Source organism: Homalodisca vitripennis, chromosome 1 (assembly GCF_021130785.1).
Source record: "Homalodisca vitripennis isolate AUS2020 chromosome 1, UT_GWSS_2.1, whole genome shotgun sequence".
NCBI classification, from domain to species: Eukaryota; Metazoa; Arthropoda; class Insecta; order Hemiptera; family Cicadellidae; genus Homalodisca; species Homalodisca vitripennis.
The window spans coordinates 100,264,649-100,270,648 of record NC_060207.1 but is presented as its reverse complement, the minus strand read 5'-3'; positions in this window follow the sequence as shown (position 1 = coordinate 100,270,648).

Below are 6,000 nucleotides of genomic sequence, written 5' to 3'. Positions count from 1 at the left end.
TAGTTATATATGTTGCCTAATAAAGTGAGCTTGAAAGCATTATCAGCAAAGTCTGTTACACAAAACGTGATGTTGATTTATACAGTTGTTCTAGGTTGGAATGGTTTGCACGGTTGGTCTGATATCAATTAGTCTAATCTTAGGACATACATTTAATTCTCTCTCAACATAGAACTGTTTTTGGTAGCTGCGTAGTCAGCGTATCAGTTGGTTTTCCCAGGACAAGCCCGGGTTAAAATTTTTTTTCCAGGAACAGCACTTTTCACACACTATTAAATATACAGAAGTTCTAATCAACCTGAAGTATTGTAATCAACAGTTCTTTACTGGTGCCTCAGACAACCATTTACAAATATATATATATAAGATAAGAAGGCTTCATTTAAATTCCTCATCTCCCTATATTATATATGCTAATTGTAAAATATTCATGTATATTTGTTCGTACGCAACTAAAATGAATTTTGGGAATTCGTATTTTTAACAATAAAGGAGGTAAAAATGCCAAGAGTGATTGGGGGAAACGAGAAGGAAATGGAGCCATTATGAGAATAAATCGATACGTTATCTGGCGAGCCATTCGGTTGCGCTCCTTGAGCAGAGGTTGTGGCAGGGCACGGTGCTGTGGATATAATTCGAGTTGCATGGCGTTCAGCCCGCCTTCCCACTCACCAGCCATAAACTATTGATCGGCTGGATGGTTGTCTCAGTTAAAACAAACAACAATTTTAGTAGCTCATTGTTTTATTAAACTGTTATTTCGTTGGCGTCGTTTGAGTACAAATATCGTAACGTGTGGAAAAATGACGTTCCAAGCACATTAAAACGTTAACCGAATTCGTACGGGATTTGAACCCAGGATATTTGCTCCAAATGTTCATACGGTTGTCAGTATAAAAGCTCAAAAAAATTGTACAAAATTATAATTTAACTGCATTATAATATTAGGTATATTATGTATATTCACATTATATATATGTATATATAATTTCAAAAGAAAACCTTATTGCAATTAGTTATTAAATAAATAAGAAAGGTATAAAACAAGTGCTTGTACAAAATTGAAAATACACGCAATTTTATTAAAATGTCTTTTATTCCTAACCCTTACTCTGGTGAAGTGTATATTAAAACATACAGAAAGAAACAAAAATCCATGATTTATTATTGAATATTTTGTTTTTAGTTGGAATATAAAATATTTAGTATTTTTCAGTTAAAATAAAATAATTTTAGGTTTAATGTATCGAAGGTCACAGAACGTAACTGAAGCTTTCACAGAACTGGCTGTAATGTTTTCCCGGATTATTGCAACATTGCTGTCCTTTTCACCAAAAAATATCAAAATCTAAAATATCAAATATCAACAAGTTCTTCATTGGACGAACAGGACCCCACGTACCAATTTTTGACCAAGAAAGAATATTGATTTTACAGTCAAAAAGTCAAGTTTAAATATACTGTTAGTATAATATTCTAACATATTAACTGGTATTCGGGTAACAGGGATTGCAAAAAGACAATCGCAGAACAAACAAATTTGCAACTGTTGTACTTCTATACTTCATTATACTTTTCTATGTAGTCAAGATATAGTTTGATAATGATGCATATCCTCTATGAGATCTAGATGAGCGATTTCGTGGCCTAAGTATCTGTAGGATATCTCGAAAATGATTTCCTCTGTAAATGTCCATGAACATTATTTTAAATTTAATTTCTATATAGAAATTAAGTTTAAAAAGTCTATGTAGACAAGAACGAGTTCGATGATAGTTCATGTTCCTCCGTGAGATTTGAATGGGAGTCATTGAAGGCGTTTTTTTTTTAATAGGCTGGTAAAATTTCTTTTGTCTACCTGAGGCTGTAAAAATTTCTTCTATGTCTTGTTGTCTGTCTGTCTATCGTTCGTAGGATATCTTGAGAGTGAAATGAGCGATAGACTTGACATTTTGCATGCAGTTTCAGCGAAACTTATTACGCGGTACGTGGTGTCGCGTACTCCTTCCTCGTAATAAAATACACTCAACGCGATTTGAAATACAATATGTACATGTTTTGAAGTAGCTTTTAGAAACAGTTTACAAAATAGAATGACTATATAGCTATCGTTCCTTAGTCTCTCATTCTTCTCCTCGTAGGCTTTCTTGTAAAAGACTTGGGGGAGGAATACAAACTGAAATCGTATTTCGCTCCGGTGCAGTGGCAACACTGACAATAGGACAACAGCTGATAGATACCACACTGTGCGGAGTAAATCGCTACAACAGCTGTCACTACAAGCTAGCTTTATTGAGTGAGACGCTATTCAGTTGGATTGGGGATATCCAATCTGCAGATAGATAGTTACACTGTGCTAACTCAAGCGACGATAGGATGGGTGAGATTAATGAACCCTTCTTCCTCCCTGATTATGTTGTAAAGATGCGGAAACATGATTAACTTATTAATCATAATAAAACAATAAAAAGCCTTAACTGGAATTAGCTAAGCAATGAAAAGCTCAACTGATGTGCTCCTGGGTGGCATGCCTTCTACCATGCTTATGTGAATCATGCAGCCTACACAATGACGTTGAAAGTTTATGAAATTAAGTATAAATTATATCATAAATTTATTTATTTATTTATTTATTTTTATTTTACATGCTCCAAAACAGGTAACAACCCAATTACATTGGGGCAGTTCTCTTATTACAATACAATATATTGTGGGTTAAAGTCCCCAACCACATGCAACAAGCAATAAATTTTAAAAGCAATAATAATTGAAACTACTACTTAATAATAATTATACCTACACCTTAATTTTAAGGAATACACACGCATATATATCCTTTATGTAAATAGACATAACTCACTCAAATAATATATAAATACAACAACAAATAAATAACAACAATAAGTAAATAACAACAATAAATAAATGGCCAGAATAAAAAAAAATAACAATAACAATATATAAACAACAACAATATGTGAGTATAACATGCATTTGGAATTCACAAATAAATCAATTGTACTTTAGTTAATAATCAACAAACAAGCAACATATTTTAAGTTGTACATTTCAACATGCAGAAAAAAAGCAAAACAATATGTTGTGTAATATATCTATTCTAAAAATTTAACAATTTCATAAATAAATTAATAAATAACAATGTTATACATAATTATTAAGATCTCAGTTTAAGAAGCATTAGACACTTGTTTTTAAAAGTAGAATCCGTTTCGAAAAATATATCTATATCACCTCCACCTGAAAGCATCATATTATGTGATCTCACCATCCGGAGCAGAGGCGAGGACGCGTGCGCCACCGTCCGCACGTGTGGCAGTTCAAACAGTAGCCTGCCTCTACTGTTAAAGCTAGGGACCCTAAAACTTATAACCCCCAGACCCTCAGCGCTGTCCACCCGTCCCTGAACCAGGCCCCTCAAAAACATCTGCTCCATCACATCCCTCCTCAGGCTCAGACTCTCAAACCCAAACAGACTCATCAGCTCTTCATAAGGAATCAAATATGTATAAATATTAAAACATTTATAATAGAGGTAGCGTAAAAATCTTTTTTGAACCCTTTCTATGGCATCTTTGTGTATAACATGAATGGGATTCCATATAATACAAGCCGCCTCCAACCTGGACCTGACCAAGGCCCTATATAATGCAATCAATGTTCTAATATTAGTAAAATTTATTCCTTGCCGAATTATAAACCCCATCATTCGATTTGCAGAAGAAATACATCTAAAAACATGTTCGCTAAAAGACAAATTGCAATCAATGTAAATACCCAAATCCTTTATTGAATCAACCCTTGAAATCAATTTCCCATTTAAATAATAATCTTTATTAATACAATTTTTTGACCTACTGAATGTCATAACATGGCATTTAGAAATATTAAATTCCATTTTATTATCCACTCCCCACTGATAAACATTATCCAAATCCCCTTGTAGTTCATTGGCATCAGATTGATTTGATATTATTTTTAGTAATTTTAAATCATCAGCAAATAATAACGGTTTGGAAAAAGTCACACAATTACACAAATCATTAATCATAATAGTGAACAAACATGGGCCTAAATTTGACCCTTGTGGTATCCCTGACTGAACCTTAAAAGATGACGATACATGACCTTTATACAACACATATTGATTTCTATTAATTAAGTAAGAAACAAAAAAGCGTATTAGACTATCAGGGACCCCATAATAGTGCATTTTCTTTAACAAAATTAAATGATCTACTCTATCAAAGGCCTTGGCCAGGTCAAGGAAGACAGCATCCGTCTGAGTCATCAAATCCAAACCCGAGGAGACGTAATGTGTAAAAGATAACAAATTGGTATTAACCGACCGACCAGGGACGAATCCATGTTGGCTAGAATTTAGAAAACTTTTAAAATGATTATTTAACGGCTTTTGGAGAATAATTTCAAAAATTTTGGCTGGGACAGAAAGCACAGCAACAGGTCTGTGATTAATTATTTGTGTCTCTTTCCCACTTTTAAAAATTGGTGTTATTTTTGTTAATTTCCATTTCTCTGGAAAAACTCTAGTTTTTAAACTTAAATTAAATAAGAGAGTAAGTGGCTTGGTAAATATATCAATACAACCTTTAATTAAATATTGTGGAATAAGATCAGGACCCATAGTAGTTTTCGTCTTGAGATTTTTAATAGCAAGGTGGACATCTCGCTCAAACACCCGGTCCAGGGATAAGCAACTCACGCCTGCCAAGGTGGCCCCAGTCAAAGCCATCTCAGCTGTAGGCTCCACTGCGTATTTCGTGTAAACTGAACTAAAATACTGCTCAAAAGCATCGGCAATTTCCTTGCCATTATTTAATTGACGATTATTATATTCCATCATTAATAGATTATTTTTTACTGTTTTTTTGTTTTTTATAAATTTCCAGAACTTATTACTGTCCGATATAATGATGTTTTCCAAGTTATAAATATAATTAGTGTACGCGTCTTTAATATCCTTTTTTACTATTGACCTCAAACGTTTAAAATTATCAAAATCTATTTGTTTACCAAATTTTTTAAATTTTCTACGAAATTTGTCTTTCAACTTTATATTAAAAATTATGGTTCTTGTAAACCAAAATGGATATTTGGATTGTTTTGATTTTTTCTTAGGACAAGTTTCATCAAAAACGTTGTATATTTTTTTATAAAACAACTCTATAGCTTGATTAATGTCTGATATAGAAATAAGGCAACCCCAGTCAATTTCTGCCAACTTACGATAAAGACCAAGGAAGTCCGCTCTATTAAAGCAGTAGGCCGGCGACACGTTCGACCTTGACCGACACGATAACGGAGCGCCGATAACGATCCCAACCTCAAGCGCCGGATGATAAGCATCTTCACAAACTAATGGGTCATTGCAGCGTATAACAGTTGTGTCATCAATATTCGTAATAACTAAATCTAAAGTTTTGTTTTGAAAATTACAAACATTATTTTTTAACAAATAATTTTGTTCATCTAAGACCAATTGAAGTTCTCTGCAAAAGCTATCACCATTAGATAAATCATAATTAGCGCCAAATACCTGCAAATTAAAATCCCCTAAAATAATTACATTGCAATTGTTGGTTAAATTTAATTTGTATAAGTTTTCGTAGAAGCGTTGATAGGTTGCAATACTTGATTTTGGTCCTATATAAACAATACAAACATGCAATGAACCACCTTTATCATTAGGCAACTTTACCCAAACACTCTCAAAACAATCAGTAACGATATCCAAACTATCTAATCTGTAGCATTTTATATTTTTTGATACAGCAATTAAAACCCCACCCCCACTCAATTTTCCTGACGCTTCCAGGTTTCGGTCACACCTAAAAACATTATAAGTTTCAGGAAACAATTCTGATGTATTCACATTAAAATTTAAAAATGTTTCAGTCAGGGCTATAATTTCAAAATAGTTATTAGCTAGAAGGTTTTGGAAAAAAGTGTTTGTTTTAGTTC